General features: G+C 36.9%; 1 protein-coding gene across 1 annotated transcript in view; it reads left to right on the forward strand.

Annotated features, from left to right (window-relative positions):
* AKAP6 (A-kinase anchoring protein 6) overlaps nucleotides 1-20,889 on the forward strand; it is a 488,735-nt gene that overhangs the window by 167,260 nt on the left and 300,586 nt on the right. The window lies entirely within an intron of this gene.

Below are 20,889 nucleotides of genomic sequence, written 5' to 3' on the forward strand. Positions count from 1 at the left end.
AGAAATATTTTAATATGTGACTTTTTTTTTTTCACTGAGGGTTGAGAGAGGGGGGAAAAAAGAACTTCAGGGTATGGCTTTATGTTAATAAAAACAAACTGTAATGGTGTAAACTTAAACTCCACGAACTGAAAATTTTCTGTTATTTCAGGTACTACCAAGAAAATGAAACATTCCCTATTTCTAGTTCCAATGTTAAAGCCTTTTTCCAGAGACAGAACTATAAAGGCAAAGAGCCTTTTAATACCAAAAATATCCCTTGAAAATGATATAGGGACCGTACTACCTAAAGCTAGAATGAAAGGTTTTTCTCTCCTTTTTTCTTTTTGAGAGATTTTTTTTAAAAAAAAAAAAAGGTAATTCCAGTGACCATTCCAACTAAGGCTTCTAGAATCCTTGTAAAATTAATGAACCTCTCATTATCAAGAGGGTCTGCTTTATCTGTTTTACACTGAATTATTTTAATAAAATATTTAAAATGATGATCTCAATCATTTTTGCAGCTCTATAGGTTTTTTATCATATAATTAATACAACTGTCATTATACTTGTCCCTGTCCCTGTGCAAAAGCAAAACCATTGAGGAGAAGTGGAAAACACTTGGATGAATATGCTGCTGAATATGTTAGAAGCAAGAATTATAGACTGAGGGACATTTGATGAACCTCATGAGGTTTTTACTGAATGCTTCAAATGGCCGATATCAATTACGAAGGGGTGGAAACCAAGTCCTGGAGCTGTGATAAAGCATGAAGACAAACCGCGTTGTCGTAGGAAATGAAAATTCAAGCTTTAAGGCTCTCATCTTTATTCCCTTCACTGAAAGCATAAAATTGACAAAGGCTGTGAACATGAATCCATGGCTACCCAACTGTGGGGCAGCTTTCTTGCCCTCCCTCCTCACAGACTCAGAATTTGGATTGAGTCTCATTCTGTAGGCATTCTTAATGAAGGAGAGATGAGAAAGTTGCCAGGGTTGGGCTTCTGAACTTGCAAAAGAGACCCTAGAAGATGCTTCTTTGCACTGCATTTGATGTCGTTGCAAAATCTGTCTCAAAATCACGCCTCTCTATAACAATCAGTCTTGTGGGTGGCAGAGCTTCACAAAACCGTACGATTCCATAAGGAACTGTATAGTTTTTTCTCTTAAAAGTCTCGAGTGGATCTTGCTTACAAATACCAATGACCCTTTACCTTTTCTTATATTTCATCTTAAAAATATCTCTTGTACTGACAATTCCCTACTAGAATAGAGGTTCGGTTCCACCCCCCCACACACACACGTTTATAAAGGGGGGGTACATTTTGTAATAGCAAGATAAAGATATTCAGTGCTTTGTGATGTAAATTGTATTAATTAGAATGTCAACTTTTCACTGGTATTGTTCTGACAGAGATTCTAATCTGTGTTTAAACAGGAGTATATGAACTTTATTTCACATTAAGCACACTGTCGTGATTTCTCCAGATTTAATATTTTATGGCAAACACATTCAGTTTTTGAGGTCCCAGAGGGCATGGGGGCATAAAGAGCCTTTTAGCTTAAGGAAATTTATTGAAATCCAAGTCAGGATAGTAATGAACAAAGGTCTCTGTCCTCTTTGGGGTTTGAGTGACTTGGGCCACTTTGTAACCAATGCATGCTCCCATCCTCAAAGTCACTGTGACAGCACTCCTTACTCTGTTCCTTGCCGTGACCTCTGCCCAACACTGGCCTTCTAAATTGCAGGGCTCAGGTTAAAGGAATTGCTCTCTCAACACTTAGCATTCATTGTTCTCTGGCCCTGCCCTTGCCCTCCTTATGCCTCTCTCACTGTACTTCTGCATGTTCTGAAGTGAAATTTAAGAAACCTTACTCATGCATAAAAAACTATTATTATTTCAAAGATGGATGGAATCACTAAAGAAGAATCCATATTCCACCTAGCTGGTTTTGCTTAAGTGTTGGTGCAAGGAAGGAAGGAGGGAGGGAGGGAGGGAGGAAAGGAAAAAGAGAAGAAAGAAGAAAAGATTAAGGGAGGGAGGAAGAGAGGCCTAGGCTTGCTAGATCTTTTAACAGTGTGCCATTTTAAACTTTTCCGCTATACAAATCATTCCAGTTGTGACTGACTCTTTGTGTCCTCATTTAGGGTTTTCTTGGTAAAAACATTGGAGTGGTTTGCCATGACCTTCTCCATCTCATTTTCCAGATGAAGAAAGTGAGGCAAACAGAGCTAAGTGACTTGCCCAGGGTCACATAAGTAATATATGTCTGAAGTGAGATTTGAACTTAGAAAGCTGAGTCTTCCTCACTCCGGGCTTGGCACTCTGTAGACCAAGATGTATCTATGGATAAACAATTATACGTAGTAAACATCCTCTATATACACACATATGTAGCTGTAATTATAGATATATGCGTATACATGTTGATATTGTTCTGTCATTTCAGTCATGTCCAACTCTTTGTAACCCCTTTTGGGGTTTTCTTGTAAAAGATATTCAAATGGCTTGCCATTTTCTTCTCCAGTTCATTTTACAAATAATTGAAAGTGAAGCAAAGAGCTTTAAGTGACTTGCCCAGGGTCACAAGTTAGTAAGTGTCTGAAGCTGGATTTGAACTCATGAAGGTGAGTCTTCCTGATCCCAGGCCTGGCTCTTTACTCCATATGCCACTTAGCTGCCTTGCAGGTAAATTAAGGGTGAAAAGCCCTTTAAAATTATATACCTTATTGTTAGGCAGTCCTTCCTTAGGCAGTAAAACAGAATCACCCTTTAAGAAGTGCCTGCATTTGCTTTGTGTATTCACTGCCTTATTTAATCTCAATTGAAGTCACACTGAAAAACTATGACATACATTAGGTTGAACAGTATGGTGAGGGGACCTAAAGCCATTTATTCATTCAACAACAACTTATAACTGGACTTTCACTTTGTGAAGCATTTTGAGGAAATAAAAAAATAATTAAAACATGGCATATGCCCTCATGAGCAGGATGTCATAGGAGTGATGATTTTTTTTTTTAAACCCTTACCTTCTGTCTTGGAGTCAATACTGTGTATTGGCTCCAAGGCAGAAGAGTGGTAAGGGTGGGCAATGGGGGTCAAGTGACTTGCCCAGGGTCACACAGCTGGGAAGTGTCTGAGACCAGATTTGAACCCAGGACCTCCCGTCTCTAGGCCTGGTTCTCAATCCACTGAACTACCCAGCTGCCCCCAATAGGAGTGATGATTGAGGAGTTCAGTGGATAGCGTGTCAAGCTTGGAAATAAGTGATCCTGAGTTCAAACCTGGCTGCAGACACTTCTTAGTTGTGTGACTCTGGGCAAATGCTTAGTATCAATTCTAAGACACAGAGTAAGGGTTAAAAAAAAAGAGCGAATGAATGAAGCGGATAAAAAGACTTAGGGGAGAAGACATAACAACTGTTTTCAAATATTTGCAATGTGATCTTTTGAAAGAAGGATTGAACTGTATTCCCAGGAACCTTATGGAGATAGGAACTGAGACCAATGAGAAGGAGTTACAGAGAAACAAGTTTTGACTCAGTAAGAGAAATAAGTCCCTAATGATTAGATTTATCTCAAAATAGAATTTGTTACTCCATGAGTAGTGAGTTTTTATGAGTTAAACTTTTCCATAGGAGGTGTTTGAGAAGAGGCTAGATGGCCATATGTTGGAGTTCTCATAGATAGATAGATAGATAGATAGATAGATAGATAGATAGATAGATAGATAGATAGATAGATAGATAGATATGTAGAAGGATAGATGGATGGATGGATAGATAGACAGATAGATACATCGATAGGTAGGCAGTTTTTCTGACTCTACTTACTTTACATCTGTTTATATGTCTTTCCATGCTTCTCTATTTATCCTGTTTATCTTTTCTTATAGCCTTATTCTTATATTCCATTTCTATTTATGTTCGACAATTTATTTAGCCATTCCTTCAAAGATAGGTATTTACTTTCTTACAGTTCTTGGCTACCACAAAACAACATTGACTCTTAATGTTCTGGAAGTGTTACTTGATGGTGTTAGAAATTTGTTTTGCTTTGTCCCTCCCTTCTTTAGAACTGCTATTATCTAATGGAAATTTAATCCATTTCCAGAACTTTTACCACTCAGCCCTTCTACTTATCAGAAGAATAATCTATCTTTTTTTTTCCCTCTTCAGAAACTATGTGTAGTTCTCATTGTTCAAGTGAAGGTGTATATATTGAATCTTTACTAAAAGCAGTCAAGGTTTGAGATATAGTAAAGATATGCTTTGTGGTAGGGTCAAGTTGATGGTAGGGTAAACTTACTAAAGAAACACAATTTCCTAAAGAGATCTTAGACATGGAGATCTTGTCTACACTCATTAATTTCAGTACTACGACTATTCTTATGCTAGGTCTCATCTGATTTCTATGTTCCAGTCTCACATTATAATCTGCTTTCTGGACATTTTGTCATGATTGTCTCAGCCTAGTTTGTGTAAACTACAAGTATCTTTTCTCTGAATCATTTCTCTTTTTGATTTCCTTATTTCTGTTAGTGGTTCTCTTATTATTACATTCACCTATAATGGTAAACTTCAAATTATCTTTTATTCCTAGTTCTATATACAATGCCACAATCTTACTTCAAACTAATTATTCTTCATCTGAATTTACAATTATATTGACCCTCATCCCCTCCAATTTCTCAGCTCCTCCAATCTGTCATATATATATATATATATACATATATATATATATATAATTTTAAGTAAATTTCAGAATGTACATGTCTGATCGCATTTCCTTGCTCTAAAAACTCGAGTAAATATTCCATTGCTCACCAAATAAAGAAAGGTCAGATTGCTTAACCTTGCATTTAAGGCTTTTTTCCAATCTGGCTCCAATCCACCTTTTTTTAGCCTTATCTTATGCTTCTTTCATTCACAATATTATGAACATATCCTACTTTTACACTCTTCTCATGAGATTTCCTACGAACAAAATTCTCTATTGATATCCTATCCTGAGCAAAGTCCATGGCAAAGGTCATCTCCTTAGTAAAGCTTTGCCTGATCTCCTAAGCTAGAAATGATGATTCTCTCTCATCTCAGAGCTATAATTAAGAAGAACAATGAGGGCTTTGTACTAGGGCAACAAAATTTATAGGGTATTTTAAATTGCAATTGCACTGCTTTAGAAGCATAGAAACAACTGATCTTAGGACTCTTAGTAAAAGTAATTATTTAAAATAGGAAGCTTCTCTTGGTATACTTCTTCCCTGCTATGGTTGTTTTTCAAGTTAACTTTTTTTAAACCCTTACTTGTTTTATGTTATTAACAACTCTAAGACAGAAGGGCAAGGGCTAGGCAAATGGGATTAAGTGACTTGCCTAGGGTCACACTGCCAGTGTCTAAGGTCTTTTTGAACTCGGGACCTCCCATCTCTATGCCTGGTTCAATCCCCTGAGCCACCTAGCTGCCCCCTCAAGCCTATACACTTAAATTTCATTCATTAACTATTTATTAAATATATTTTACTAATACCTTTACCACTCTTCTGTCTTGGAACCAATCTACAGTATTGATTCTAACATGGAAGGTAAGGATTTTTTTTTTTAAAAAAAGAGTATAGGATTGAGACCATAGAGTTCAGATGTTCAAATTAAAGCTGCTACTTAATAGCTATGTGGCCTTGGTGCTATAGTGCATAGTGTTGGACTTGGAGTCAGGCAGACTCATCTTCATGAGTTCAAACCCGGCCTCCGATACTTAATAGATTTGCGGCAATGGGCAAGTCACTTAACCCTATTTGCCTCTCTTTCCTCATCTGGAAAATGAACTGGAGAAGGAAATGGCAAACCTTTGTACCTTTGTCAAGAAAACCCCAAAAATCAGGTCCCAGAAAGTCAGAAATGATTCAAACAACTGAACATGTGGCCTTGGACAAGTCACTTAAGTGAAAGAATAAATAAAAGGTTAAAAAAGCATATATTAAGGACTTAGTAGGTGCCAAACTCTTTTCTAAGTGGTTACATTTAGCAATACAAATAAAAAAACGGGCCACCTTCAGTCCTCAAGGAGTTTGCATTCTAATAAGAAAAAAAAAGGATTCCTTCCAATTATAGGTGCCATCTTCTACTGTGAATGTTTGCATTTTCAAGAATTATTTCTATCGATAAAGAAGCACAAGAAAAGGTAATTTTTATGAAATAGTAAGCTTTTTTACGTACAATTTGTCTAAAATTTATTTGTGACAAAGATAACTTTGGGAATGATGATGATGGCTGTGATATTTGGTACTTGCTTGGTTCATGTCTTTTCTACAGTAGTAGCCAAATGTGGTTGCTAATCATTTAAAGCTTCCCAGTATCTCTTTGAGGAAATGCTATGAAGGTGCTTTATTTTAACTGTAAGAAATACTGTGAAATTGCGATGATACATCAATGATTTTTCATGATAATTAATCATCTGCTTACAACCTAGCTGTTCCTTTCAAAAATATAATTCTTATCTTCCTGGAAAGTGACATTTTCAGGAAAATGTCAGTCTAGAAAGGTATTTTGCAAGTATTGAATATATTGAACATTCCTCTTCTTTGAAAACCACTTTTAATATAGTGCTATACATGTGCCTTTGGCTAATCCGGCTTCCTCTCCCTTCCTCCTTCCCCCACTTCTTGCTTACTAAAGATACCAAAGCCACCCAAACTCCAATTGCAACTAAAGTACGATAAACATCAGGGCCACGTCCATTGTTCCTGGAAGCCAGCTTAGATTTTTCCTTTAAGGTATAGTATGGTATCTTCAGAATGTCAGTGCTTTCAAGTCAAAGGAGCATAGTGGGTTAATATCATTTCTCTCAGGAGATTTCCTTTTAAATGTATTCACAGTGCTAGTTTGACTTTCTGAACTCATAACCCTGTGCTCCTCAAATTGTTTTCATGCATGCCTAAGTCCCCAAATGGGCATTGGATCATTGGATCATACAATAATCAGTCACAAGAAAACAAATAAGTTCTAATATCTCAGAAGGGAAATGGGGACCAATCAGAATATCAGGTAAGGGAAAATAAATCAAGTATGTGTCTCATATATATCAAAAGCTAGGGAAACAAAGAGAGCATGGATGCCTAGTTTAAAATTGAGTAGAGACTTTATATAGAAGACAGCATGATGCAGTATTTTGCAAACACAAACATACCCACGCCATCCCCTTCTCTCACCTCCACCTATCCTGATGGCCTTGAAAAGAAGATTTGTTGGCCAGTTTTGAAAATGGAGAACTGAGGCAAAAGATGGTAGCATAGTAATGGTGCATATGCATATGTCACATACATACACAAATCATAATTATATACATACACATACACACATGAAAACACACACATGCTCATGTTTTACCTTGGCATATTTTGCCTTTGTGAGCAGTTTTGAGAATGCTTTCTCAACTCCTGTAGAAGTATCATACAGTAGGAATGCTGGGTATTTGTGCACTAAAGTACACTGTTCTACTAATTCATCTGTCTTTCTCAGTTGAAGGAAGCATATATTGTCAAATCTTTTCTAGCAAATCATTGATCTGATTTATGACACATGGTTTGACATGAGTGAGTGCTTATCTCTCATTAGACATCTTTCTGCTCCCAGCTGTCTCCCTTGAGCTTTGCCTATTTCTGAAGTTCTCTCTTGTTTAGTCATGCATCTTGGGACCAGTCCTTTTTCCTCTCTTTTTATCCCCACCCCCTCAGTAAGTCATGAGTCTTCTTAGAGGAATACAACAGGGAGATCAGGTCCCAAAACTTGTGGAACACAGGAAAAACTCTGAATTTAAATGAAGAGAAATTAAGCTTAGGGAAGAGCTATTCTGAGAAGGGTGAAGGATAGTGCTCTCCCAGGAGGTAATGGATTCACAACTAATCACTCTCTTCTCCCTTCACCTCTCTACCAATATTTTCCTCAAGGCTGGAATATAGGGCATGAAAGTGGACTTAGAGGAACAACCTCACAAAACTTACCTGCATGACCCTAGCTGGGGTTTATAAGTTTATTTCATATATAGGAGACTCGTGTTATTTATTTACTTTTTTTAGCCCTCGATGAATCCATCTAACTTCAGGGATTGTTTCCCTAACACAAGTTCATATCAATGCAAGAGATATCTAGTAATTAATTGAGGGAATAGCTGAGATGAGCATCTACAGTCTTAGAGTACCATATAACAATATGTAAAGTATGGGTCCGAAAAAGAACTAGAGATTATGAGACAGAAAGACAAACATGGTTTAGTAGATTATCACTGAGATGGTGGAATAAGGGGGAGGGGGGGAAGAAAAATATATACACACCTGTATATAAATCCCAAATCCAAGAGGAAGGAGCATGAGAAAGCATTTGTACATAGATAAAAGGAAAGCTAATATACCATAATAAATCAACATTCTCATCAATGTAGGTTTTCTTTCTATTGCCTCAGATTTCAACCCATCTGGGTTTTCTCATCAAGTGTTTGTTGACCATGTACATTCATATATACCTTTGTAAAGAGTCTATCCAATGTGCCGGTGGCCTTCCTCTAAGTGCTCTAATTTTCCACCTTTGCCAGTTGAACATTCAAGTTATCTATCTATTATCCCTTACATTTGCTATAGATATGATTTGCCTACTTCCTTTTCTGATCTCCTTTTTTGGATCTATCTTCTATGTTACTTCTTATGTGCAGATTATCATCATTGGTAATATGCTGCTGCCTTTGCAAAGGATGACATGGGTGTCATCAGTGTGTTGTGCAGGGCATTTAATAAATATTTTTTTTGAATTGAAGTAGAATTGAGTCTCAAAAATTTAAAGAACTCCATTCTAACCAAGTGAACTCAGAAACACAGGTCAATATAATGTGCTGGATATCTCTAACTTTAAGAATATTTCATTTCAAGAAAGTTTTTCGATTCTCTTCTAAAACCATTATAATTCCCACTGTACAAAATGGAAAAAAAATAACATATCCCACAGTCCTGCCATCTAACTTGAGGAAAAATGAGAAATGAAGAGTGATTATGATGCCCCAAAATATATAGAACATGACTCATATATACTTCCCCATCTTGTGTGATCCTTGTCCATGTCCATCCAAAATGCTCTTCCTCTCACTAGATCCTGGAGATACTAGTGTTACCACACAGGCCACCTCACTTTCTTTTTTGAGCATACATTTCTCTGATCACATCCTTTATTTTGTTGTTATAGTTGTTTCTTTATTTTTTATTTTTGATATATTTGTACATTGCTCTTACTCACCAGGGACTTTGTCAGGGTCCTTTAGAACGCATTCATTTTTCCCCAAAGATTGTGTTCTATGACTCATAATCATACAAGATTAATTGTAGAATATTGATTGATATTTAAAAGATGGACTTTTGTTTCAGGGAGAAGGTAGAGTTAGTTAAAGGTACTTCAAGTTCCCAAAGACAATCACACACTATTAAATTTTGGACCCTACTGGCTCCAATTCTAAACAATCCTGTGACTCAGGGATCAGGAAAAGCTTCATGGAGGAGATGACATTTGAGCTGACCTATAAAGGTTGGGTAGTAGGATTTGTAGCTTCTTCGAATCTAGCCACATACAAGTATTCTCTATCTTGAATGAGCATCTCCTGTCTTTTAATTTTCTTTGGTTAGCGTCTAGCCCAGAAAAACAAAATGACAGGTGCTTCATAAATGCCTTTTGAAGCTTTTTCTCCTTTAGTATTCTAGTTTAGAATAATCATATTAAAATACATTAATGAAAAAAGAATGTTTTCTAAAATCCTTCAACTAGAGACCAGAGAGTTAACATCCAAAATACTTTGCATTTGGGTCATCAAGAGAAATTTCAGTCTCTGGAGGTAGCGTGCTACTCAAAAAGAGAATTTTTCTCTAGTAGGCACTAATCCAACAAAGAACCTAAGATTTGAAAATTATATGGAGCCCATGAATGTAGTTCTGGGCTTTCAAAAGTTGGGATCATACCAACCTATACTCAATCTAATAGAATAAGAACAATGAATGTCTACATTATACATAGTAATTTTTTTTACTTAATACATTCTTTACTTAGCAGTCCACCAAGGAAAGTAACTTCCACTTTGTCACTGAATCATATAGATTCCTAAAAGAAGCATATTACTGCTTCTGACTGAAACTTCAGATTCTGTGCCATCTTGGTCCTTATCCTACACAGTCAGTTAGCTGTGATGAACAAGTGCAGCTTCAAGGTGGCAGACATTGTCACTGGCCCTCCATGGTACCACAGAAATGAAGCAACTCGGTGAATTTGCCAAGGTAGATCAACCTTATGCTTAGCTTTGCAGCAGGCAGTGGCAGCTGCTGGTTCTTTGAAACTCAAATTGTTTGGTTCACGGCTACCTATCACCTCAGTGGTGGAAAGAAGGCCTGAGGTGGCCCTAAGAAGATGGGAACAAGAGAAACCTTTCATTTTAAAACTCCAAGCCAGGAGGAATGAAAAGGGAAGGGGGAGGGGAGACAGCTGAAAGGTGTTTCTGAATTTTTTTTTCATTTATAGTTTAAAAGCTCTGAAGGAAGAATATTGATTTTTTTCATGACACATATGAATGCTATTTAATCAACACTATGATATGAAGTAGGGATCTGAATATCGGTGACAAATGTGTGCCCTGGGTGATGAATATCTGTATTGAAAGCCTTGTCAGCCAGTCAGATTACAACTTGGATCCAATCTTTTTTTTTTTTAAACACTAGGGTAATATCACAATATGGTTAAAATAAAATAACCTTCTAAAAAACATTCCCATAGAATCAAAAGAAATATTGCTTTGTTTTTACATTTCTTTTGGAATTTAACATATTCTATCTTATTTACTAGCTATTTGTGTGATTGTCTTTTCCCCATTCCTTTGCCCCATTAGGCTGTAACTTACTTGTTGGCAGAGAGTGTATCTAACTTAACTGTCTTTCTCACAAATCCTAACACAATAAGGCAGTCAGTTAGTTAGTTAACATTATTAAGCTCCTACTCTTTGCTAGGCACTGTGCTACACAGTGGAGTTACAAAGAAAGACAAAAGACAGCCTTTGCTTTCAAGGAGTTCCCAGTTTGTTGGGGGAGATGGTGGGCAAACAATTAAGCACAAACAAGCAAATGCAGGAAAGATTGAAAATAATCAAAAGGGAATGAAAGGAGATTGGGAAAGGCTTCCTTTAGAAAGCAAGATTTTAGTTAGAATTTGAAAACCTAGAAGCTGAGATAAGGAGGGAGAACATTCCAGAGATGGGGGATAGCCAGTGAAAATATCCAGTCAGGAGGTAGTTTAAGGAATAGGAAGGAGACCATTGTCATTGGATCACAAAGCATATGGAAGGTTGAAAGTTGCAAGAAGATTTGTGGGAGACAGGTTATGAAGGACTTTTAATGTGAAATAGAGGATTTTATTTTTGATCATTGAGGTGAGAGGGAACCATTGAAGTTCAGTGAGTTGGGGAAAAGAGTGCTGTGATCATATCTGCATGTGCAAGGCAAAAAGATGAACAATGAAGAGATAGGTTCGTTGTTTGGGAGTTATTTCTAGAATTTGAAAATAGCAGATGCTTCTCAATATATATAGTTGTTGAGTGAATTTAATTAACTACATCAGCATAGAGTTCCCAATGTAGTTTTCTGGTCTCATGAGAGAATGACTTGAAGTAAAATAATATTAAAGGAGTGGTTATCCTATAGAACAGATCCAGAGAAAGAATTAGAAATGAGAAGATCTGTAATAGAAGAAGGTAGGGAGGAACAGAAGCTAGTTATATGTGCCTGGGTTGTGGCTATAATTTCTTGATTTCATAATGACATTGATTGAGAAGCTAGGTAAAAAAAATTATTTCTATTTCATTTGATTCAGTTCATTTTTCTAGGTGGTCAAGAAAGATGCTGCTTTTGTTATTTAGTGGAATAGCTATACCTCTCAGCTTTGTGGCACACTTAATATGTACGTTATTCAAGTCATTGCTAAAAATGATGAATGAAGCAGATCCAAAGATAGATCTTTCCATGAGTCAACCAGAAACCTTATACACATAGGATAATATGGATGACACAGAGTTCATCTTGTCCAATTCCCCTTCATGTTCTTGATGAAGAAACTGAGTCTCAGAGCAATACCAGCTCTCAGAGTGATTTCCAACTCAAAGCAATTTGCCCAAGTTGTGCCAGAGGCAGTAATGGACTCCAGAGGAGATGTTTTTCCTACTGTATAATAACATCTCCAATTGAGATGATTCTTATTTGTCTAATCATCAACCCGCTGGCATTTCTCTATTTAGTCCCCTACAACTTCATATGGCACATTTTTAAATGCCTTGCTGAAGAGCTGCTATGTTTACAGCATTCTTTTGGTTTACCAAACTGGTATCCCTATTGAGAAAGGAAATGATATTGACCAAATATGAGAGGGAACATAGCATAATGGATAGAGCACTTATAATTAGGAAGAACTGGACTCAGATCCCACCTCTGACACTAGTTGTATTCTCAAGAATAAAATTATCTAACCTCTTTGAATTTCATTTTCCTCATGTCAAATGGAGTTAATAATACCAGTAGTACTTACCTCATAGGTTTCTCATGAGGATCCACTAAGATAATATAAGTAAAGAATTTTACAACTTCAAAGACACTAAAAAAATTCCAATTATTGTTGTGATCAAGTAAAGTCATTCTAGTGCTGAGTGATCATCATTTGCTTTTCTCTCTGTGTGTGTGTGTGTGTGTGTGTGTGTGTGTGTGTTTTTTTAAATAAATCATGTATTTAAGAAACCATTTATAGTGGAGCCATAAACTGACAACCATTCTGGAGAGCAATCTGGAATAATGCCCAAAGGACCATAAAACTGTGCATATCATTTGACCTAGCAATACCACTACTAGGTCTACATCCTGATGAAATTAAAGATGGGGTAAAGAACCTACCTTTACAAAAAATATTTATAGCAGCCCTATTTGTGGTAGCAAAGAAATGAAAACTTAAGGGAAGTTCATCAATTGGGGATGGCTGAAAAAGTTGTGTACATGCTTGTAATAGAATACTATTGTGTCATAAGAAATGACAAACAAGATGATCAAAAAAAAAATCCTGGAAAGATTTATATGAAATGTTGTAATGTGGCATGAGCAGAACCAAGAAAACACTGTATACTGTAACAACAATCATGTACAATGATCCACTGTGAATGATTTAACTATTATCAATAAGACAAGCATTCAGGACAACTCTAAGGGACTCATGACAAAAAAGAATACCATAATAGAAAAAACAGATAGAGTCCAAATGCATATTGAAACATACCATTCTTCATTTTATTTCCTCCACAAATTTTTCTCTGGTGTAAGCAATACATGTCTTCTTTCAAACCAACATGACGGACATGGAAATATGTATTATATAATATATGAAACAATCTCATTGATATTACCTACCTTCTTGGGGAGGAGGGAGGAGTAAGATGGAGAGAGAGAGAACATGGGTTGCAAAAGTAAGTGAATGAATATTAAAAATTTTATCGACGTTAAAAAAAATCATCATGGAATGTTGCTGAGGACTGATGCCTCAGACTTAACACTTTGTAATTTTTGCAACTTATCTTCTTTCCCCTTTTGAAAACCAGATTCCTTGGCCATCTCTAATCTTTCATAATCTTTACTATTTCCTATAATTACTTTAAGATTAACAATAGGAGTAAAGTAATTTTACCTTCAAATTCTTTTTTTAAACAAAAAAATTTTTTGATGAGTTTTGGTTTTAAATTACACATATTTACAGATCACTCCCACTTCATGGAAATTCTTTTGTAACCAAGAAAAACAATTAAGTATGACTAATGACTTCATCTGAAAGTGAATGCAACATTTTACATCTGTAGTAACCCTCTATTAAAAAAAATAACAGATATCAATTTTCTCTCCTATCCTCCACCCAATTGGCAGGAGAAAACAGAAATTTCTTGTTACAAACTTGTGTACTTGAACGAAACACATTTTTAAGAAAAAATGTCTGGGTCTCATTCTGTACCCTGAATCCATCACCTCTCTGTAATGGATAGCATAGTTCAGCATTGGTCCTCTCTTTTACAACTTTCAAAGTTGCTTATTTTTACATGTTATTGTATAAACTGTTCTCCTGGATCTGTACATTTCATTCTTCAGTTTATAAAAGTCCTCATTATTGTTAATTTTCACATTATTGATATTATAGTTATAAATTGTTCTCTTGGTACTGCTTACTTTACTCAGCATTAATTCATACTGGGCCATCCCCAATTGTCTTGACTTTTGTCCTGCCACTAGATTCGGTTGAGTCTAAAAGGCAGAGTGAGACTGATGACTTTGTACAACTCTACCTCACTTAAGTTCAACTCTCCTGGAAGTTAAGACATTACCTTGGCCTGTCATTGATCCTTTCCGGAAACAAAGGATGTGGGTAACTAGGTAGCACAGTGGATAGAGCACCTGGTCTGGAGTCAGGAGGACCTGGGTTCAAATTTGGCCTCAGACATTTCCTAGCTGTATAACCCTGAGCAAGTCACTTAATCTCAATTTCCTAGAGCTTGTCACTCTAGAATTGATACTAAAAGAAGGGAAGGATTTAAACAAAAAGCCACAGGATCCTCAAAAACAATAATCATATTCATATTTCACATCTTTTTAAACCATACTTTCAGTCAATGGACGTCCTCTTAGTTTCTAGTTTTTAGTATTTTTTTTTGGCTATCACAAAAAGAGATGCTATAAATATCTTTGTACAAATGAGACCCTTTCTTCTTTCATTGATCTCTTTTGAGTATAAGTCTAGCTGGCTCAGGGCAGACTCTAAGAAGACTGATAGAGAGTGGAAAAGCATGGATGAGGTTTTCTAAGTAATTTGGGTACTTATTTTGTCTTATGAATTTGTGTACTATTGTTTGATCAAGTCCACTACGTTGGAGGCTATGCACAATAGAGGTGGATATAGTTCTTTTATTTCTTCCTTTCCCAGATCTCATATTTTTCAAGATTATGTTTATTTTAATGCCAAAGAGTAAGGGGAAAAACCACACCATAGAAGAGTCTGCTATGTGTCTGTGACTAATGAAATGCTGTCTGTTTCTGATGGAACTCTCTGGCTTGTTTGGGGGATTTAAAATTACAACAATTGTTTCATTCAGGGACCTTTCACTCTATTGGAGGGATATAGCATGGCCACAAGTAAGTGTAGAATATATGACATACATAAACAACATGAAGAATCAGGAAAGTCCTCAAGCAGAAGCTGATACTTGAGCTGTACCACCTAGCATTAAGAGAAGCTAAAAGTTTCTCCAAAGAGGAGGATAGAATGAATTCTGGTCATGGGAGACTACTTGTGCAGATATTAGGAAGCAGGAAATAGAACTGCTGAAATGCAGAGTACAGGAAGGGAGAAGTAATCTGTTATAAGGTTAGAGAGTTAAATGGGAACTGGAAAGTAGAGAGCTTTAAATGCAAGTTTGAGGAGTTGTAGTTTGTCCTAGAGATACTTTATCCTAGACCAGTGGTTCCCAAACTTTTTTAGCCTACCGCCCCCTTTCCAGGAAAAATATTACTTAGCTCCCCCTGGAAATTATGAAACTATTTATTGAACTCAGACTAGAATGTAATATAAAAAAAGTGTGGCCATCACCTCCTCCCGGGATCGCTGCAGCACCCACCAGGGGGTGGTGGTGACCACTTTGGGAATCACTGTCCTAGACATATGAAACTTTTTGTGCTGAGAAGCATAGATATTCTTTTAGGAGTGGTTGAAAGACTTAAAATAAATTGTATTGGTGTTCTTCAAAAACCCAGCATGATTAAGAGTGCCAATTTTTGCAAAGGCTGGATTCAAGGTGGAAGACAAGCAGATTTCCAAGGCAAATGGTGTCCCCAGCCTCTCACCAACCAGATTGGAACTGAGTCACGGTTTTCTGGGTTTTGTCTGCATGATTTGATGACAACAGAAACACCTAGAGTGCTGAAATATAAGGAATGCTTTCTTTGCTCCGTTCAAGGTGTTAATGATGCCATCAGCTCTGGCAAAAGATAGAGAGAAAACTGGTGTGTTAGGAAGGCTAAAAACGAGTCTACAGGTTCACATTGTTATTTCAAAATATGAAGCCTATATGAATAGTATGTTAATGTTTTGACATCACAAAATTTATTAAGTTTATTTTTAAAGCAGTTTGATTCCCCTCTAAAATGCATGAAGCATGTGGGAGTAGGATTAGTTCTGCCCCAGGCTGCCAAACAAAATTTTAATGGAACTGGAGTCCTCCAGGGATTGTCCCAAATCCACATAATGTTCTTAAGTGCTAATGTTTGCATTGGGGCTGTTACATTAGCAGATGTACGTGTGAATAATATACTTATATCCATCCATCACCCTGGTGACTCCACTTCTGCAGGGGCTGCTACACATCAATTATTCTACCTTGGGATTGTGGTAGAAGATATTTGGTACCTGAACTGGTCCCCTTTCTAATCAGTAATGAAACACAGGGATACAGCAGCATTAAGTCTGGGAGGTCCAAAAGCTACATTTAGCCAATACCCTCCCTCCTTTATGGTGTTATATTCTTAGGGTGTCTACACTGTGAAATTGACAGAAGTACCTGTGTCAAGCTAGGGACCATCAGAAACAGTAAATAAAGTTGGAGTGGAGAAAAACTACAAGCATTCAGGACATCTCCCATGTGGCTTATTCTCGAGTAAGACTAAGGGAAATGGAATCAGTAATATAAATTAGTTTCACATTAACAAATGTAGCTTTTGGGGTGCAATACTTCGTTGAAAACAGTTATGATTGGTGGAAGAGCTAAATTCTCTTTCAGTTGAATTTTCAGTAGGCTTAGAGATACTGAATGCTATCTCAAGTTTCAGGATCTTAGAAATATTAAGCCCTTTAGATTTTTCTACATACAGGGGGAGGGCAGGAAGGAAGGTTCTTCTAGTACTCAAAGACCACCCCAGACATAAACCTAAAAGTATTTTATAGCTATATTTAGTAAATCTGTTTATTACATAATAAATAACATAATAAACATTTAATATTACACAATAAACTACTTAATGGAGCTAAGGTTCTTCACATTTTTTTAAGTGAATTCAAGTGACTAGAACACCAGCTCTGGAGTCTGGAAGACCTGAATTCAAATATGTCCCCAGATACTTACTAGTTGTGCAACCCTGGACAAGTACCTTAACTCTTTTTACCTCTGTTTCCTCATCTGTAAAATGAACTGGAGGAGGAAATGGTAAAGCACTCTAGTATCTTTGCCAAGAAAATCCCAAACAGGCTCATTAAAAGTTGTATATGACTAAACAATACCTTTCAACTTTTTAAGCTTTCCTTATCACAACTGGAAGGGACAGTTGGTTGTGGTATCTGAGAAATAAAATCAGTGATAAATGTATACACTTCATTTTATTCAAAACAAATATAGAGTTATGGTAAAGACTGACCAATTTATTATCAAGAAGGTTAATATTTGGTGATTTGGTGATTTGGACTACCTTATCCAGTGTATGGGTTACATATTGATTAGTCTTGGATTCTCTAAATAAAAGCCAAGTAATGATTTTATAAGAGGTGAACATGCAGAGACTGCATGGAGTTGCGTTGAAAGGGGGTCTTGGAGCTAGAAAGACCTGAATTCAAATTCTGCCTCTTATATATACCACCTCCATGAACCTGGGCTAATTGCTTAGTGTTTTTGATGCTCCAAAGACTACTCTAAGACTCTTAAGTGTCAGAGCAAGGAGCAATCTGCATTGGTAGAGGAAATTTCCCCATTTGGAAGTTCTCTGCATCAACGAAATCACAATCCCAGTCTTTAGCCATATCTTGTTACCATGGCAGATGTTAGATAATGCTCATGAGTAAAACCTGGGAATATTTAGCAGTCATTCTAAGATGACTAAATATGCCAATATTTCCCTTAGAGACGATGAGCATATTGAAAGTCAGATAGAGGTATGGAGGGTGACTTTGTGAAAGCATTCACCTGTCCTTAATTGAGCTATGGGCTGGGAGAACTACCCATGTTTCATGAGTAACTCTGTTGAGAAACATGGAAAAGCAAAAAGGTAAAGATTAAGCCCAGAAGAACTCCCAGGAGGTACAACTCTTCTCCTAAGACCTTTTAAATGTGAAGAAATTATTCATTTTACTTGTTTTCAAGTAATAAGGAAATTTAAAAGCCCTTTCTCTTGAAATCCTTAAGAAAAAAATACATATCTACTTTGGGTAGTTGAAGGGAAGATTCACCTTGTGGCAGATAAGTGAGCTAGATGGATTTTGGGAAATGCTTCCTTTTTATGAATGCCATGATTCTGAATAAATAACTAACTATTGCTAGTTACTCTTATCATGAACTGATTTATCTATAACTAAAGTCCTATGACCCTTTCTTCCCTAACACTTAAACAAACTGTGAAGATAATTTAGTTCAATCATTGCTGTGTAGAGGTAAGGAAACTTAAAGCTAGAGAAGCTAAGAGACTTACCTAAAGTTATCAGGCATTGCCAGAAACTGAACTGTGTCACTTGCAATCCAGTTCTTCCCATTGAACAAGGTCTCAAACGTCTTGCTGCAGTTTTAAGTTTTTGTAGCTTTCCCTGTATTTTAGTGCTTCCTATTAGGTAAGAATTGTTGTCCTTCAATGGCTTTCCATTCTTGTCTGACTCTTTGTGAACTCATTTGGGGTTTGCTTGGCAGAGATACAAAATGGTTTGTCATTTCCTTTTCCAGTTCATTTTCCAGATGAAGAAAATGAGGCATACAGGGTTAAATGACTTGCCCAGGGGTCACATAGCTAGTCAATGACTGAGGTCAGATTTAAACTCAGGAAGATCATGTTCCTGACTCCAACCCCCAGTGCTCTATCTACTATGCAAACTAGCTGCCCATTAATTGTTAAATAAGGAAATGTTGAGTTATATAAAGATTTTTTTTCCTTTTTAAATCATTGCATTCCACCTTAGAATCAGTATTAAGTATCAGTTCCAAGGCAGAAGAGCAGTAAGTGCTATGAGACTGAGGTTAAGTGACTTGCCCAGGGACATGCAGGTAGGAAGTATATGAGGCCAAATTTGAACCCAGAACCTCCTGTGGGAAGGCCTGGGACTCCATCACTGAACCACCTAGCGGCTCCCTAAAGGTCTTTCAAAGTAATATGTCCAACCACTAGATTACCTTTCTAAGGTATAGAGAGCATCTCATAGTTTATCTAAGGGACCACTACTATAGAACAGCCTGTCTCTGAGTCACATTATCCTTAGTGGTATTCAGGAAAAGGAGGATGGTCATTTCCAGCCTCTGCCAGTACAAGATTACCAAATAGCCCATCCCTAATATGTCCCTCCAGAAGGGAGAGGTAGGGCTATGTGTACAGCTTCAAGGTGAGTCACTGTGCAGAAGGTCAGCATGGAAGATTTGCCCAACAAAGTGGATGACTTTTAGAATGGGGGGGGGGGGTTCTGACAGAACATACCTCGTTTTTCTTGTCCCTTGTAGACAGGCAAGTCTTCCTTTACCCAGGGCAGTAAAAATCCCCTTGAAGTAGCCCTGTGTGTGAAAGGAAAAGTGTCAGCAAGTGCCTGATTCATCATCAGCATATGATGCCATCCCTTTAAAATGACAATGGGAGTAAAAGTTCACCAGTTCAATATGTCTTTCATATTTGGAGGCTCTGTAGCCTGACTAATCGCCGTTGGCATCTATTATTAGAAACAGCTAAGTTCCTGAATTTTGACAGGTGCTTTTCTTATGTCCTTATAGGGAAGGAAAAAAAAAAGAGAGAATCTCTTCATCCCCTCCCACTCCTGTTTAAAAGGAAAAAAAAGATAGTGCCTTAAAAAAAACAATGAAATTTAAGAAAAAGTAACATTTTTGAGACAGGGGAACGCAGTCATTCTTCCAGGACCTCCCAGCAACCACAACCACTAAGTGGAATGGTTATTTGGTGTAACTCGATTCCATCTTGTGATCAAGGGCTTCCAAAAGGCCTTCCAAAAGGTTTGAGGTGGAGAGCATCCTGGTAGATCTTTTTATAGAGGAGGAAACTTTGACAGCCAATTTTATGCTCCAAGCCTTTGTACCTGACTGTGCTCCTTTCCTATTATTGTATATGTCAGTGTATTCAAATATATTCATATGGTTCCCCAAGGGTAACTCATTTTGAAGCACTAGGTTGTTTTGTTAGCAAGTGGGCATAGCGTTTCTTGGTTTTGTTTTATGTTTAATAGATTCCTCTTCCCCATCTCTCCTCCCACCTGCCAAATTGTCATGCTTAATACTATGAAATGAGCTGATTATAGGGTTTTGTGTCACCCACATATGCAGAATAGGGAGAGTATATATGTGGGTGATATATATGTACATATATATGTATACATATCTCTACAAGTCTGATATGTATGTGTAATCTATATGTGATTTATGGGTTTATGTCCATTTCTATGTGTATCAACATATACTCATACATATACACATGTGTGTACACATAGGTATGTGACATATGTATATACCTGTGTTTATCTCTGTCTGTGTATATTTATATATATACATATATATACTCCATATAAAGAGTAGAGGGAGTATATATGTGTGTATAAATATACACATACATATATGTGAGTGTGATATATGTATCTATCTATATGTATATATACACAGCCTTGCACTCATATACAGAGTTTTATATATATACATATATATATGTATATATGTATGTATGTATATGGAGAGAGAGACAGAGAGAGACAGAGACAATGACAGAGAGAGAGAAAGGGGGGGAGAGAGGGGGGAGAAGAGAGAGAGAGAGAGAGAGAGAGAGAGAGAGAGAGAGAGAGAGAGAGAGAGAGAGAGAGAA

The sequence above is a fragment of the Gracilinanus agilis genome, chromosome 2 (assembly GCF_016433145.1).
Source record: "Gracilinanus agilis isolate LMUSP501 chromosome 2, AgileGrace, whole genome shotgun sequence".
NCBI classification, from domain to species: domain Eukaryota; kingdom Metazoa; phylum Chordata; class Mammalia; order Didelphimorphia; family Didelphidae; genus Gracilinanus; species Gracilinanus agilis.